At 40.5% G+C, this 17,755-nt stretch overlaps 1 long non-coding RNA gene across 2 annotated transcripts in view; it reads right to left on the bottom strand.

The window, feature by feature from the left end:
- Positions 1 to 1,753: 1,753 nt before the first annotated feature.
- LOC136710355 (uncharacterized) overlaps positions 1,754 to 17,755 on the bottom strand; it is a 29,345-nt gene continuing 13,343 nt past the window's right edge. Inside the window, exons 2-3 of one of the 2 annotated variants that reach the window (XR_010804612.1) lie at positions 2,138 to 2,956; positions 1,754 to 1,921 (exon numbers count right to left, since the gene is read on the bottom strand). This is a non-coding gene — a long non-coding RNA (uncharacterized lncRNA). Of the gene's footprint in view, positions 2,957 to 17,755 lie in introns of both variants that reach the window. The other variant, XR_010804613.1, reaches the window with a different exon arrangement.

Genomic DNA, 17,755 nt, shown 5'->3' with positions numbered 1-17,755 from the left:
ATATTTTTGAGATGATGAATTAATTGCTAATTGCATTAATAGTTAAAAATCTAGATATAGATACATTACCCCAGATTGTTTTTCTTTTCCTCTGACAAAAAGGTTAAAGATGGAGTCATTGTTTTCTTTGCAGTTATGTTAAAGAAGGGGAAAAGAATGATAATGTTGACAAAGTGTGAATTCAGAATATATACATCAACAGTGTGTTTTCTCTGTGTCAACATGGGTTTCCTCCTGGTGCTCCGATTTTCTCCCAGTCCAAAAACACACGTTGGTAGGTCGACTGGTGACTCAAAAGTGTCCGTAGGTGTGAGTGTGAGTGTGTGTTGCCCTGTGAAGGACTGGCGCCCCCTCTAGGGTGTATTCCCGCTTTGCGCCCAGTGATTCCTGGTAGGCTCTGGACCCACCGCGACCCTGAACTGGATAAGTGGTTACAGACAATGAATGAATGAAAATGTATCATAAATAAATACAGCATACAGTGGATGCATTTTGTAAGTGAATAGGGCTATTGAACATCGACAGCCAGGCATATATGTTAAATCCATTTTGATTATTGCATGTTCCATAATAGGTCTGAAGTTCACCTAAAATAACAAGCTTATTTTGTTACACTAGTCCAACCTGGCAAGGGTATGTTTTCTGTTTTATAAATTTAGTAGCTGTTTTTGACATTTGCATGATTATTTTTTTTCCTTTTAATTATTTTTTTCCCACTTTGCGTGAAAGCTGATTGCAGAAGCTGAATAGTGCCAGCCTGTTCAGTATTCTGTGTGTGTGCTATACTGTAGTAGTGGGTGGATATCATCTGTCCACACATCATGGCCTGTCAGCAAGAGCTCTGCTGCATCCTATCCATATGCTAACAGGAGCTCCTCAACACCTCTATTCCACTCTCATGGAAAATCATCAACCTCAAGACTAAGACCTGCATGAAATTAAAAGAAGGTACATTACATTACATGTCATTTCAGAAATGGCAACTTTACAGCCAAACCTGTTTACGGCAAGCACGTAGTTAGCTCTAGTATATGTTAATGTTATTGTTATATTATAATTTTATTCCATATTATTCTGGAACATTTCTGTTTTCTCATTCATTGTATGGGTATGTACATGCAAAAGTGTACAAATAGCAGATGGATGGGCAAGTCCAGGGTTAGCTTGACTAACGTTCTTTCACAGATTTGTGTCTCTTATATATATATCTGCTGTTGTGTCTACAGTGTGCATTTGAGCATGTGATTAATGTGTGGACATGGTAGTGTGTGTCCCCAGGGCAGAAGCTTCTTCCTGGGGTAAACTGTAAGACAGAGGAGCCTGCGGCCTCTGAGCCTGGAAGTCTCAGCTCACTAAATGAGGGCATTGTGAGTGCAGACCTGGTCTCATCTTCATGTACAATCTCCTTTTCTATCCTCTCTCAGCACATTACAGGCCCAGACTATGTGACGACAAGCATTGTGTTCATGTGGATGGCGACAGAGACACACACACACACACACACACAATTTATACAGAAGACTGGAATCACATTTTGGTGCCACAGAGGCAGAATCCAGAAAATCATGAGAAATGGCTTGTTTCTGCTCTTTATCGGTTCAGTCTTACAAACCCCATTTCAAAAAAATAAAAAAGTTTGGATGCAGTGCAAGATATAAATAATATCAAAATGCAATAATGTTAAAAATCATTTAAACTTTTATTTATTTGAAAACTGTATAAAGACAATATTTCAACATTTGAAAATGTGGGACTGGGACAAGTTTACTATTGTGCTCCATCACCTCTTCTTTTAACACTCTGTTAACATTTTGGAACTGAAGAGACCAACTGCTGTAGTTTTTGAAGTGAAATGTTTTCCATTCTTGTTTTTATAGGTGTTTCACAGGTGTAAAGATGTACCATATAGAGTTGTGTAATTCTAGAAATAAATAAATAGAAAAAACAAACGTTAATAGCAAATAGGTAAGTGAAATAATATATAGTCTCAGTTTAATCTTCCTTTTCAAATATTTAGACAATCCCTTTTTCTAAATTGCACATAGATTATGTCCATTGTAACAGATAAGAATTAATAAAAGAATCATAAAATAATATGTTAAACAGTGCTATTCAAGGGCCTGTGTGGACTACTTACATCCTGAATTGACAGTTCTAAGTAATGATCCACCGTCACAAAAATCCATTTCAAATACCAGTTAGTTTTGTATTCATGGGGGCTCTTTACATCGATAAAAGTCAGGCGAGCATATTCTGCAAGACAGCGACGTAGAGGAGAGATCAGGCATGCATGGCCGAGTCCATTTGCTCAAATGTGAGGATAATTGTCCGAAAGGCCATTAGCATCTCAATGTCATTGGTACATTTCTCACATATAGAGTTAGGACACATAACACCACCAACAGTCCTGCTGTTAATGGAACCCCTGGTTAATAGACTTTACACTCAACCTTCTGCCTGAATTATGACTGTGACACTTTTTCCTGAGCTTTACACTTAAATCTCTGTGAAGATTAGCGGAGAGAGCGCTAGAGTTTCAAGATGGACTTTGGATTTATTCCACACTGTCTCCTTTATTATTTCTCTCTCTGTCTCTCCTCATGTTGGCATGACAACAGATAAAACGGACAGCATTGTTCTGTGTTCAGGCAATCAGGCACATTACCCATCAGCCCCTTCTGAGTCGCCTCGGCTTTCCACAATCAATCTGGCCCTCGTGGAACAATGTCAGGATGTCACCTTACACCTGACAGGTATTCAGAGCTTCTGCTGCCCGCAGGTCTGGCTGTGGGAATCCCCCCTCTGCCCGATTAACGCCTCTTTCAGAGCAGTCAAAGCAGTTAGGAGAGCACTGTGAGCAGCGAGGCTGGGACCTGGCTCCGGCCTGAGATAAAGCTCAGCGCAGAAGAGTTCAGGACACAAACACTGCCGACTGAATTGAGCTGAGCACAGATCCCTGAGTACAGATGAGAGAGAAGACTTATGTAAAGATTGTAATAGCCTGAAAAGCGCATTGATGCTCTGCCTCACAATTGTGAGGGACAAATTACACAAACCAGGGCATAGATTTATATGGGTTGAGAAAGTGAGACAGCAGAAACACACAATAACAGAAATCAGTGTTTCTACACAGACTTAAATGTGTATTAAAAACATGTGTTCTTTTTGCACAGTCATATTTCTCACCTTGTCTGTGGTGTAGACAGCCTATTATCTGGTGAGTAATTAGTAAAATTTACATTAATTTACCCATTAATAAAATGCACAATTAAGCTTCTGTCACATTGTGGGCCCCAAGTTGATCTTTTTTTTTTTTGGTAGTGTAAAGAACCAAAAAATAAAAATAAAAAATAACCAACAAAATTAAATCTGTAGAATCCACAGAGGTGTTCATATCAGATTTGTGCCAGTTTTATAAGTGCTCTTCAGGCTCTATCTGAACATTCAGATAAGATTTTGTTGCACTTTTACATCAGTCAAACTGAATTTTCGTCATAACACCAGATTTAGGTAATGTTAAAAAGACAACATGTAAGAAGTGGATACACTTGCTGAAACTATCCATAAAACTATAATTGTATTGTGAATACCGTCACTTTCCAAAGAAACATATGTATTTAAATAATAGTAAATTTACAGTAGACTGAAAAATCTTTCTTCATTTTCAATAGAATAAAAAAATTTAATTACAAGTTTTTTGGAGCATTTCTATTGGTTCCTTCATTGTAAAATTTCTTTGTAAAAAAAATCTAATATTTTTTTGTGGACTGGAGAAAGCATAGTAGAACAACAGTTTGCACACGCTGTGTGTATTATGGGATGAGCTATGTCTACCAGGTTTTAGAAAAAAACACCTGATGGCAGTAAGCGTAGGCTACAGTTTAAGTGTTTATTATTTACTTTAGAACGTTTGCTGATAAGGTTTAACATCAGTTTGCAGTATATCAAATGAATTCGTGAAGTTCAGTAATATTCAACTCTTTGTTGATGCACGTGAGAAAAGTTTTTTTTTTATTCCCGTTTGCATCAGTTCTCCTTATTTTACTGGTTTGCTTCTGGTAAATGAAGAGATCTACAGATTAACCCTTGTCCCGAAGGACAATTAAAGAGAAATTAGACTAAATTGCTGCTAATTTAATGTTGTCTGCCTTTTTTCCTGCGTGTTTATCTTTGGCTGGCCATTTTAAGAAACTCCCTCTTTTTTTTTTCATTTTAATTGCTACCAATGTTTTTGTTTTTTACGGCTCTGGATTTGCAGTGGTCCTCTTCGGGAGCGAGATGTTATCGATTCTGATCTCAATGTGACTATTTCTCCCTCAGACAGACCTGTGTAAATAAGCCCACAGGCTCCATGTATATGGAAATGCTGGATGAAGTGCAGGGCGGGCTTTTTGATGTGCTTTGATGGGCTGGCTGTTTTTTTGTGCATGGCCAGTAGCTCAGGAAAAACAGTAGATTGAGAAAGAGGAATGTGAGCTACAGGGATACACTGTTTACTTGTGCTCTAGCAGCTGGTTAGTAACTCCCTCTGCCTCGTTTTTATTTCACCTCTTTCCTTCTTTCCCTCCCTCCACCGCTTTTCAATTCCCAGTGAACCCCGGGCGCACTTGGATCAGGCGGCGAGCTGGAATATTGCTCTGGGAGATCAATGCTGTGTGGAGAGAGCAGTCTACAGAGAGGGAGATGGCAGCAGAGACCACAATGTGTCATGCTAGCATGGAGTTGTAATGGCTATTGATCGGCTGTGTTTTTAATGTAAAGCTGTTCAAATGCTGCATGGGCCAGCTGCAACGCAGCCCGAGAAAGAGTGGGAGAGGCGGGAGAAAGAGCCAAGGGAGCCATGGAGGGAGAGTGTAATAGAAAATCACGTTCCCATGTCTGTCTTTTTTTCTTCCTTCTCTCCCTCCCTCTTTCCTCTCCTCCTTCTCCTCCTCCTCCTCCATCCCTCCGTCTCTGGCTACAGATTGATCTTCCTGTTCCTGCTGCTCTGGAGCAGGGCTGTGTCATTACCCTGCTCTGTCATTAGAGAAGAGCCATCGGCACTGCTGGCCTCGCCTCTGTCACTCTACACAGACAGCTCCACTTTTCTCTCACACTGCTCCCTATATTTATTAAAGCCGCTGACAGCCTGCTGCCTCACAGACACATTAGGAACCCTTTAACCCCTGACTGTGGCTGAGGATGCTGCTTTATAGCAATGCTGAGGCCACTGGAGATCACCATCACGGCCTTCTGATATTCACGCTCTTCCCTGCAGTCCAGCCTTGTCTCTTTTATCTGGAGCAGTGTCTGGATGTTACACAAAGAGTAAAGACATTCTTCTGGCCAGATAAATCTTGCCTTACTTTAGCCTCTGCCATGAAAAGCTTGAAGGTATACCAGCACTTCAGTTCCTCGCTCTTATAGCTGCATAACGTGCACATTGGTTACATAGTAGTTACTGAATTATTTGTAATAGTTACTGAGACATTCATAGCATTTACTGAATAATTGATGGTAGTTAATGAATAACCCCTGGTAGTTACTGAGTCGTTCAGAGTTATTATTGAATAATTGATAGTGTTTGGAAAATGACAAATTACTGAGTAATTATTGTAATTCAGGAGTTATTTTTAGTTTAAGACTGAGCAATGAATATTGGTTACTGAATGTATATTGTATAATTAATAGTAATTACAGAGAAACGCATAGTTATCAAATAAAATGTAGCAGTGTTGCTGAATAATTCATACAAATTTCTAGTTATAATGAAATAATAAAGATAGAGTTTATTAAATGAATACACTGTCATCACTCACTGGCATGGCAGTGCCAAGACTTGTTCAGACTCCATTTCTAATTGCATTCGTAAGCCCTCTTATGAAGTGCGTGACTGGTACACTACAGTTAAATCCATTAAACTCATGCTAAATCCAGCATAAACCACTTGTTAAGAGGTCATGTTGTACCTATGTATTATATTATTACACAAATTGAAGTGCCATTCAGTGTGTATCCCAAACATTCACATGTTTAAAAGGCTGTGTTAGATTTAGCCTTGTTTTATGCTACAATAGTGAGTCTAAAAAGTTCAATTCACATATCTGTGCTGAATGGGAATGACCCATAGCTGCTGAGTGTTGCTTTGCTGAGCTGGCATCTTTGTTTGTTACATTAGCTTGTGGAATCCCAAGCCCAATAAAGCACATGATAGTAACCCATGAGACATCACCGACATGCGCTAACCTTAATAGCATCAACAAATTAACCCATTCATGGGCTGCAAATATAGTTAGTGTAAAGGAAACAACGCCACAGGAAATATTGTATATAGAATGCTTGAATAATCTTAATATTGGTATTCACATTTTTGGTTTTTACGTTGTATGATTTTAATCCAAATAAGACTTGGTTTATAAAGGAAGACAACATATGGATCTAAGAAACCCCAAATTTTAGAATTCTGCTGTGATTTTCTTATTTATTGCACCCACTTATTACAATAAAATCAAGAGCCGTATTGGAGTATACATTCGTGCAGGAACTTGCAGATTCAATCATGTTCTCACAAAGTATTTGTAGTAACTACAAATGGTTGTTGTCCCCAAGCATTGTTTCCGTTCTTGATCATTCACCCAGATTAGGATGTCTCCCACCCAGAAGGGGTTGTTTTTTTTATGATGTGCGGTACAGTAAAAAGAGCTTGTGTGGGCTGATAAAATTGGAGTCTTTTACCCACATGGAACATAATATAAGCGATGATGTCAAAGTATGGCTTTGTTTCTCATGGGCTACTGTCATGTGTTTTATGGGATTTTGAGGATTAGGTTTGGTCATTATCAGTTACTCCCCCTGCTCGCTATGGTGAGTCCTGGGAGCTGTGACTGTTATATAATCTCTAGGAATCTGAATTTCTGTGCATTTGGATTTTTTAGTGAGAACAATTTGGGCTGGCTCTCAGTGGATTGGGTGGGATTGAGGCTATGATTGGGCTGGAAACCGTCAGTCAGACCTGGCAACCGTGCAGAGAGTTATCATCAGTGTCAGCCTATCCACTGATGGCTGTTAGTTAGTGACTGATTTTTGTCTGAGGTTTGTCTCTGATTTCTGCCTGCGCTCTTTCTCAGGCTCTGGTGTTACAGCTCTCCTGGCACATCTCTAGCTCCGCTGCCATTAGATGACCCTACAACCAGACAGGCATTTTGGTTTCAGGCTTGTTTTGGGAAATCGCAGCAGGTCTGTGTTTCTGGAGGCATGAGGCACAGGTGGACTCCTGCTATTGAGGACCTGGTTTCATGCCCCCTCGTTCCTTGGGACAGGGTACCCTGTCACGCCCAGTTAGGGGCCCTTGGGGCATCTGCCCAATGGGGCAGAAGAGATGTGTCTCCGTGGACGAGGCTGATGACACGGTGGCCGACAGCGAGCCATCATCTGAGTCCGATCTGAGTATTTGAGCTGGCAGGCTGTGATATGGCTGTCTCGGCTTGGAGAGGTTTACCCAGATTGCGGCAACCCTCGCTCTGGGGGGGAGGGGGCGGGAGGTCAGACCTCATACATGTGGGAACAGTTTAAGGACGGAGGAAAAAAGAATGAGAGGAGGGAGGAAAAGAGTGGAAAAGAGATGGACTGTTTGAGACATTTGAAACGACCCTTGGTTTACTATCAATGATGGCTGTCCAGGTGCAAAGATGGTTAAACTGTTTGGAGACGTTCAATCTTTTATTAGTGGACATTCAGAATAGTTAACAACAATATACAGTGCCATGAATGTATTTCATTCACTGATTTAGCAGGAACATTGGCTCATCTCATTAAAATGCATTTATTCAGATTAGTGATGCCACAGACGTATGACACTTTCAGTGCATGTGGTTATGTACCATTCCAGAAGAGATTTCTCGGTAGCCTTTTCGTAGCAGGCCTAGGAATTCACGAATACACTGCGAGCTGAAAAACGTGAACTTAGCAGACCATTAGCTAAATTCATTAACTATGAGCATGAGTTTCTTTGCAGTGCAAATATTTGGATGTATATGCGCTATCTGATGTCATGTTAAATGCGCAAAAGGGAAATGTAAAATATAAGATGCTGAAAATGGGCCTAAGTGATTATGAATATGTATGAATGTCTTCTTTTTCAGAGTGAGAGATTAAAATTATAGGCTGGGGCCCTTTTTACCGAGAGGAATTCAGTGTATTCTTGGGCGTTGTGAGGAAATGTTTAATCCAACTCCTGCTGCGAAACAGAGGCCCTAATGCATATCTCACTGGCATTGCTGTCTGCCAGGAGAATGGAAGAGGCATTTTAATGCATTTAAGATTTTTTTTTTTCATCTAGGTAGCGTTTGATAGACAGTGGAACCGTATATTTGCGAACACCTAGGGTTTAATGCACTCGCAGGCACTCTCCGCCTTGTCTTCTGCCCAACAAAACATGTTCTGCAGAAGAAAGGGAAAAAGCAAAGCACAAAATTATTCCTCCTGCCTTCTATCAAGCCCCTGCATTCACGGCAGCGTCTTAAGGGCGCGTCAGTCCGCCTGCCTCTCTTGGAGAGGTAATTATCCTTTTTCCTGTCACAGGGCTCCAAATGATCTCTAACCACTGGGGCGCTTTTGCAGGAGCTCAGCTTTGTCAATAGGAAAGGAGAAAGAGGTTTAATTTTCAGACAGCTGCACATTTACTTTTATCATACTGTTATTTGGGCTCTGGTCATCTATCTCATCTATCTATCTGCCTCTGTGTGTGTTTATCTGCTCCTCGCTTTGCTTTGCAAGCCATGGGCCGTACATGCGGATGGCCCACCTACATTAACATATTTATTTATAGTCTTACACTTTTCTTGCCATCATTTTTCCCCCCTCTTCTGTTGTTGTATGAGCGTGTGTGTGTAACATTTTTCACACTCCACATTGTCCGTGTAATTTCCCTTTCAGCATCTCTCTGTTTTTCCCCCCTTTTCCTTCCCTTTCAGAAAGGGCTGTGAATGGAAGGAAAATTATCACAATTACTCATATAATTGAGCCGTCTTTGTAGCAAGTGCAGCTCTAGTAGCCCTTTTTTCCATCAGCCAAAATGGTTTCATTATAGGGGTTTTCATATTCCCTGACACAGGGCGTCGTGAGAAGAGGAGGAGAGGAGAGAAGCTGGAGAGAGAGAGAGAGAGAGAAAGAGACAGAGAGAGAGAGAGAAAGAGAGGCTGGGCGCGTGCAGGAGGTGCGGGGCGAGCAGGCCGGATCATTAAGGTCACAGTGGGGATAATTATCCCAGTGATGGAAAGAGCATCCAGTGCCTTTTTCTCCCTCATGCCACAAATGCACTGTCCCCCTGGCTTTTAGGCAAAAAGAACTTTGTAATAAATGGAGCTTCCACCTACTACTTATACAAAAGAGGGAGCGAGAGGGAGGGAGGGAGGGAGAAGAGAGAAAGAGAGCATAAGAGAGAGAGAGGGAGAGAGAGAGAGAGAGAGGGCCAGTAAAGGAGAGAGAGACATCAACATGACAATTTTCCATCATTAAGACTAATGACAGGCTGGCTCAAGGGATCAAGGGGAAGAGAAAAGAGGGAGAGCATTCAGGTGTCGCTGAGGACTGACCTTTTTCTGTCTTTGTTCAAGGCTTTAACTCTTTTTTTTCTTTTTTTTTTTTCTTTTTTTTTTTAACCAAACCTTAAAAAGGCCCCGCCGCATCCTCCTTCTCTCAGTGAATCATTTAATTGGAAAATTTGCATGTTCCCTCATTTACAGGACCATTAACTGGACAAAGAGAGAGAGAGAGAGATGCTTCTTCTTGGCTGCAATCAAACATTGTTTTAATATGCATCAGACTACAGACAAAGTAAATAGTTTATCCATGTGCATTACGGAGTGTGCTTTGTTTTGGTTTGGTGGGGTGTTTTTTTTTTCCCCTCGCCTCAGTCCCAGCTGCTTAAAATCAAGGCCCAGGCCGCAGCTCCACTGCATGCCACAGCAAATGGTTTTGTTTTTGCTGAGGAATGATTTTCATGGATTTTAATTTACTGGCTAGTTTGAAGATTTGATGACTGCCTGTCTCGACCCCTTAAACTGTGGACACAACAAAGGAAAATATGACAAGTGACAATTTTACAGCCATTTTATTTCTCCGTTGTTGATGCATTAAGTAACCACCGTCTATTGGGATAGTATTTTTTTATTTATTTTTTTTTTATTTATTTATTTGCTGCCACTAGCACCTAACTCAGGTAATTGGTCATTTTGGAGGGCAATTTTGGGGCAGGTAGGAGGCTGGGCAGGTTTCTCTGACCCCTGCTGCTGTGATAATGGTGAAGGCTGCTGGGCTGTCACAGGCATGTGTGAGGTGTGTTTATGCAGTGTGTGTGTGTGTGTGTGTGTGTGTAGTGCTGGGGTAGTCTGCTTGCTCTGTGCTGGGTTCTCCTCCAGGGTTCAGCAGTGTGAGTGATAGGTGTAGATTAGAGCTATAGGAGAAGATTCAGAGCACCCCTGTCACCCCTCATTTTAACTCAATCACCCATAGAAACCATCACTAAACCATCACTACACCATCACTCTTCCTTTCCATAATCGTGGAACCAAGCCATGCTCCTATTTTCCACCCTGTCTCGTGGTTTGGGACGGGCAGGGGGAAGACGTGAGTTTTGGGAGGGGGTCATTTGGTCAGGAACTTGTTGTAGAGGCAAAAATGATGAAGAAATGAGGAAGCTAGCAGTTTAGATCATCATGTTTTATGCTTTTTTTTAACAATGGTTTTAGTAAGTCATAAATTACATAAATCATAAACGTAGTAAATGTAGTAAGTGGTAAAATAGAGGAACATCCGGTATTCGAGATAATAATCCAAAACATCTGTTTTTACTAATGTGCCTTCATCAGCTGCATAGTTTCAGCCTGTAATTTTTCAGTAAAATAAAAATAGCTACAGACGGAATCTCAGACACTTCTCTTATTCAGCTTTCATTGAAAAATGTTTTTTTTTTTTTTGCAAAAATACCACTTTAATTAGTCTTTGTTGAGTGAGCCTTACAAATGCAATTAATGTCAGAGCTGTATTACACATATCTTTAATAGAAATTGCATTATACATCAGATGTCTTTATTCTCGACACTGTTATAAACGCATGTAAAGCTTTCTGGAATTCCAAATATCAGTCCTATTAAATATCTAAAATGGAGCCAGTATTTGTACTAGTGCTCACTGATGGAAGCGCAGTGGGGGCAGAGGGCTGGGCTGGCACTGGGAGATGTCAGTGTTGGCTTTGTGTTTGTGTGAGTGTGAATGTGTTTCTGTTTCTGTTTGCAGGTGTGAACCACTGGCTGGGCCTGGAGACAATTATTCCTGTCTGCTCTCCCAGAGGAGCCATGAGGTAGAGCTCCCCTTTAACTCTCTCCCATTGTGGCCTGAGTGTGTGCAGCAGGAGAAGAGAGGCCAGCAGACAGTGAGCAAACCAGAGCCCATCAGAGACAGAAATTAATACATCTCCAATATGTATGGAGTACAGGTCCCCTGCAGTAGTGTAAACACTCACCGTGATTTAGCACATTCTTATTTGAAAGCTTTGGTTTTTGAGCTGTTATTTTCTAATCTAATGTTGTCATATGATAGAATACACAGAACTCTGTTTTGACATCAGTGGACCTTTTGATCCCACAGAATTTTTTAAAATTGTTTCCCAAAGCACTGTTGGGTCATTTATCACACTGGGCCTCATGTGTAATACATCTTTTGTTATGAGTTGATATGTTTTTTAATTATATATATATATTTAGCTACTTTTAGAGACTATGCCTTTTAACTATTAGACACTCACACTCTCTTCTCCTGCAGGTCTCCTCTAGATAAATCATAACAATAAATGGGTTCGTGGATGCATGTATGTAAAATCAAGCATACAAATCTATTTTGCAGACATTAACAAAGCCGTACCTTTAATTAAACATCTATTATTCTCACTGAATCCGTGATCACTAACAGCTCTGTTCATGAGCTAAACGGCCTGTTAGATGAATAATGCAAAGGCATATGAATGAATACAGATGGCAGTTAAATAATCAACCAACAACGTAGTTTAACTTCACAGAAATGAATGCTAAAAACAGTCGGTTCATTTACTTTTTAGTTCTAATATTTAGCAGGAAGTAGTTCTTCATCAAAGCATCGTGATTTAGCTCATTGTTGCACTTTTCAAGTTTGCATTTCTGTCAATGTGAATAACTTCAATGGCATTTAATAAGCTGCTTTCACATCCTTGCTACGTACATTTAACACAATACGTAATCATTCTATATTGATTGACACAGGCGTGTTTCTCTGCACATTTTCTTTCTCCTTCTCTCAGTTATTGTTGTGTGAAGGAGCACCCCTCCACTTGTTCTCTCTCTGTGTTTATTAGAGATCACTGGAGCGGCAAATTGAAGGTACGCCCTGCTTAAACCATCCAATAGAGATCCAGTAAAGCCTTGTCCAGTAAAGCACCTTTACTGTCCTCATGGCTGATTGATTGCACTGAATCTGGATCATTGCGTCTGATTACATTTGTTACTTTTTTTTTTTTGAGGAAGGTGTGCTCCTTGCCACAGAATCAGGGCCGGATTCATATTAGCGAATATGCGTAGCCACTTTGTAAATAAAGTGTAATTGCAAATCTCTGGGTAAACATAGAGCCACATGTCCAAACGGAGAGCAAGGCTGTTATTCACTCATCTGAGCTGTTTATGTTAATGTGGAGTTAATGCTTTTTTAAACTGCTGCACTTAAGGACAATTTGTTCAATCCAAATATGTGAAGGAGTACAATCTATTTGAGAGCATTTATTATTTTATTTTCTTTCCACTGTCATTCCCCCAGTGTGTATGTCCAGTGAGAGTGTGTCATCCTGGGAAACTTTGAAGATTGTAGGTGTGTGTGAGTGTGTGTGTGTGTGTGTGTATGTAGCACATGTGTTTACTTTCACTAAAATGGTAATGAGATCATGCCTGATTTTGTAAGTGCTCGTCATAAATCATAGGAGACAGTTCATGTGCTCAGCATCAAGTAGAATGTGATGAGTGACTTCAGTTCTACTGTATGGAAAGCAGTGTTCCCATGATTTTCTGTTTTCCCAACACATGAAATACAGGAGTGCTGCAGATTCAGAGAGAGACCTGGTGTAGTGGAAGAGCATCTCTTCCAAATCTAAGGTAGCGTTATATTAACATCATGGGCTTGCTTTAGCTTTCTAAAGAAATGTATTACAAGAATAATTATGAGCTGAGAATTTTGGAAAGTGGTTATTGCTCATATAGATCGTCCAGAGATCTAGAGACGCACGTTTGGAGAACATATCACTTATGAGCAGGTTTTACAGACACTAGAAATGTCTAGTATTTACCTTGAAATGGTGTGTATTGTATAACTGGTGAAAATCTATTTTATTACAAATTTCTTTCATTTGTTTTCACAAGTGGCTCTGCTTATGAGCTGCATGTTTATAATAATAGGGCCTTGTTTATAATAATAGTGCATGTTTGTAAATGATTAATAACCATGTAATTGTCTAACAATCAACTGCAAAATCAATTTAATGGTCAAATATGAATCTGGGCTGGGTAAGGGCTGTCTAAAATGTATTTCACACTACAAAACACAAATAAAGATGGTTTCAGGTCCATGTTCTTAAAATACATTTTTTTTATATCGTTAGACATTACTTTGATATATGTCTCAATTTTTTTTTAATTAAAGGCAAAATAAAAAATAAGTAATAGAAGTCCTCTAGGGTGGGATTAGCATCACTTTCGGACAGGCCAAATCAAATGTCCTCGTTATCCTCTAGGTCGGTTGAGCAGCCTCATTCATTCTAGCCCTAAACTAGATCCACATCAGTAGTGTATCCTTCTGAGTCCTGAAATGTCTCACTCTTTAGCTTTGAATAAAGCTCTTGCTGGTTTTCTGACAAGAAACATTTTTAGTTTTTAAAAAGGTCATATTATGACCTCCATCAGCAAAGCTTTTGAATAATTTCCCAGCACTTGAATATTAACCGACCTGGCCCTGAGTGACCTGTGCCTTTCTGCCCAGTGTATCGTGTCTGGTTCAGTGTCAGAAAAAGGACAGTAATGACCATGGTGTTCTTCATCTGATTTTCTGCTCTATTCCAAAAAATCAAAAGCAAAACTGAATTCTCCAGCAGTGTTTTGCTTTGAGGTGTGTTCGACTGATCTGCGTGGTTCGAACTCATCATCTTAATTGATTTTCAGCTTAATACTTATTTTGGATTTTCACAGCAGTCCGCAAAGGCTTTTGAATATTTGTCTGGATTTGGACTTGCTCTATGGGCTATTACTCAGGGACACTTTATCACATGGACATCTGAGGGGTCAGACTAACAGCGAGGAGAGGGTCTGCTTCATGCTGAAGCAATTAAAGCTCCCAGAGAAACCTGTGCCACCAATAACAGAAACTAATCAGAGACTCGGACTTAAATTTACTCTGGACATGAAGTCGGAAGTCCCTTTACAGTCGAATCAAGTTATGCTGAAAGGACGGATGTCTGAAGGTGATTTGAAGCCGGAGACGAGGCAATAACTCTAGTGTCTGTCGCTGAAATGCACTTTGGCGTGGCAGGGAGGTATTTCTCCATCTCACAGCTCAGAAAGTATTTGACTCTGAGATAGAATCCCTCCACACTCACACACATACACACACACACACACACACACACAGCAGGGCAGGTGTTTAAATAATGTGAGGACCCCACTTGTTTATGTTGTTTTCCAAAGCCCCTACACTCATTTTTTTAGCACAATTACAGCTGTGAGACACGGTCATTTCTTCTGTAGTATAAATGCTTTTGAGACTAATATTTACAGCGCCCAGAGACAGTGACTGTTATGTTTCCACAGAAATGTGTGATACTGCTGGTGTCCGGATGTTGACCTTATTAACTATCCTCAAAAAATCTACAGAATTTTCAGAATATTATTAGATTCTTAGTGTTTACACACACATTAATATGTATATAAAGTACGTATATGTGTGTGTGTGTGTGTGTGTGTGTGTGTATTTTGATATCTGCTTGAAGGTATGTAGTTCTAACAGTTTGTAATTAATCTGTACATGTAATTTTACTTTTTTTAAAACATGATTAATTTTACCCAACAAACACAGAAAGTTTATTCAAAATAGATTTTGGAAAACGTTCTGTGGAATTAATACCAAAACAAATTTGTTTCTGGTGAAGTCTGTTATTTTATATTGTTGTAATATATTTACATTTTCCTTTTTATTTATTAGAAATGCTCTAAAATCTGATTTTTCTGGGGATTTTGTTAAATCCATTACTTCTGTATTGAACCAGTCAAAACTCTATAAATGCATGAGTGGGTTTCTTCTTGGTAAATGGTTGTGATGGAAAATATTTTTGTAAATGGGGACATTTTTGAGTCGTGACGTCGACCAGGGTGATCAGAGGACACTTTTACACAACAGGGGAAAACACAGGAGCTCACTGGAATTGATTGTAGTTTGGTTATTTAAGGTTCGCTGTAGTATTTTTTTTAAAGGACTCTAATATGTGTTTATCTTTTTGGGGTCTGGATAGAACGGAACCATTACTTTTATAAACGTATTTCCATCTTAAACATATACAAATGCGAAGAACGCGTACATTATTTTATTCAGAAAATACAATAACAGACACTGGTGACTGTTTGTCTCCCCGCTTTTGTTTTGCGAAAGTGTCCTCTGACCACATCTGTCATCCATAATAAAAATATGGTGCATATGCAGGGTGCACATCCATTTCAGCGGTGGATACCATAATCGGCCGCAATAATCACAGTTATCAGTCTCAGCCGCGAAGTAGCGCATGTAAAATCTTCCCTCAGCCCTCAATGATGATAATTGTTGGTTGTAATACTGTTATTATTTTCGCTATTGATAAGAGATCTTTGTCAGGTAGTTTGTGAATGTAATTTCAAATACAAATTGCTTTAAATGGGACCATTTTGGCGGCGAGTTTGGGGGGATATGATGGAGAAGCGGCTGGTTGGGAGAGCCAGTGCAGAGCTCTGCTGCGCCGCGTTTGGAACTCGGACCCTGAGCTGCGCCTTTGCGCGTCCTGCGCCTCTGCGTGCGGTGCGTGAGTGGAGTGTCTTTTGCTTAATGAACTTTGAGTGTAAGGGAATTTCTCTGAGCTCGGCGCGGTGTGGAGGGCTGAGGAGACGGAGCACTGACTGAGAGCTCTACTGCGCTTCTGTGGAGAGAGAGAGAGGACTAAAAAAGGGAAGGTGTGGAGATGGAAGGATGCGCCTTCACCGAGATTCTGCGGGCAATGGTAGGAGCCGATTTACTTTCTCACCTGCTCCATCACAATCTGAAAGCTCCAGGGGAGGTGCAGGAGAAGGCTATTTACCCTCAGGACGATGCCGTGTAGCTTTACTTTTAGTCTGACCCCTCGAACTGTCCGCTATGAGGCAAAATTCCCGATAAATCGTCAATAACATTTCCAGAGCAAAGCCGTTGTCAGAACTCTGAGTGTGTAGCTCTGAGATCTCGGTGCCTCCTCAATGACGCTGACCCTCTGGTGTTTTCCATCAAACCAAGACCTCCTGCAAGTTCCCCACATGAAGAGCTCCTCTGAGAGCAGAAGCCTGGCGCATTACAGAATCCAGGCAGCCCGCTTAAACTGCAGCTATTCCATTAACGCTGCGATGCGTTTTACACGGAGTAGACCGTGGGTTGGAGCGCTGTATTAGAACTTAATTAGCCACTGGGGGGACCACAACGTAAATTAAATGTAGACATTTGTAACGATATACGTTGCTTGCAGTTAATTCTTCGTTGTGATTTAACTACTCTTTGTTGGGAAGATTAATGTCAGTTTTTTTCAGAATTATAAAGAATTGTGGCTTCATCTTCTGGGTTTATTCCATTCTTTTAAATTTTATTTAAATTCTGAATTTCACACAAAGATCGTTAGCTTTTTAAAGGGAAAAGCACCGCGATTTACTACAGAAATATTGACACGGGCATAAAATACATAAGATGTTTTCTCCATTCACACGTGTTTTACATGTGCTCAGGAAACATGGAATTGCCTTTTGCTCCTGCACTTTTCGTATCTGGTCAGTTCTCTGTTGTTCTGAGGTCACGGCCCCGCTCAACGCATAGCTAAAAATAGACTGGAGCTCATGCCAATTCTTTCAGCCGTCACGTCCGACCTAAACACCACAGATGTGCACCGACGTCGTCAGTAACCCAAGTAACGACACAATCAGTTCTAACTCGACACATTAATCAATAGTTTTATTTCGCGTGCTGTATATGCGCGTGGGTTTATAAGGAGCAGGATAATGCCCAGCGCGAACAGCGGTCAGTTATCAATAAGCGCTGGAAGCTGCGCGTGCCCGTGGGCGCAGGGGTAGGCAGTGGAGCAGAAGAGCAGCAGTGAGTCCAGGTGCGCTCAAGCTCGAGCTGCAGACTGATTTGAATCCGCGTGCCAGTGGAAGTGTTAAATATATGGCTAATTATGCGTATGAAAATTAAACAACAGTGTTATGCAAATTCAACTGGTTTCAGCTGTGGCTCCGAGTACTTGAGACTGGCATTTAATCAAATGGAGCTGTTAGTAATACATCTGTCTCTGAAACAATAAGAACCCGGAAAAAAACAAAAACAGCAAAACCATTCCTCACTGTACTTAATCATATTCATACAGGGCTTTTAAAAAAGGGCAGTGACATAACACAAAAATCCTATTTTCATATTCTTTATTTGACGCCTTATTTTGGTGTTACATTTT

This window comes from Hoplias malabaricus, chromosome 12, assembly GCF_029633855.1.
Source record: "Hoplias malabaricus isolate fHopMal1 chromosome 12, fHopMal1.hap1, whole genome shotgun sequence".
In the NCBI taxonomy this organism is placed as follows: domain Eukaryota; kingdom Metazoa; phylum Chordata; class Actinopteri; order Characiformes; family Erythrinidae; genus Hoplias; species Hoplias malabaricus.
Note: the sequence above shows the minus strand (reverse complement) of the source record. Positions and strands in the feature narration are given on the sequence as shown.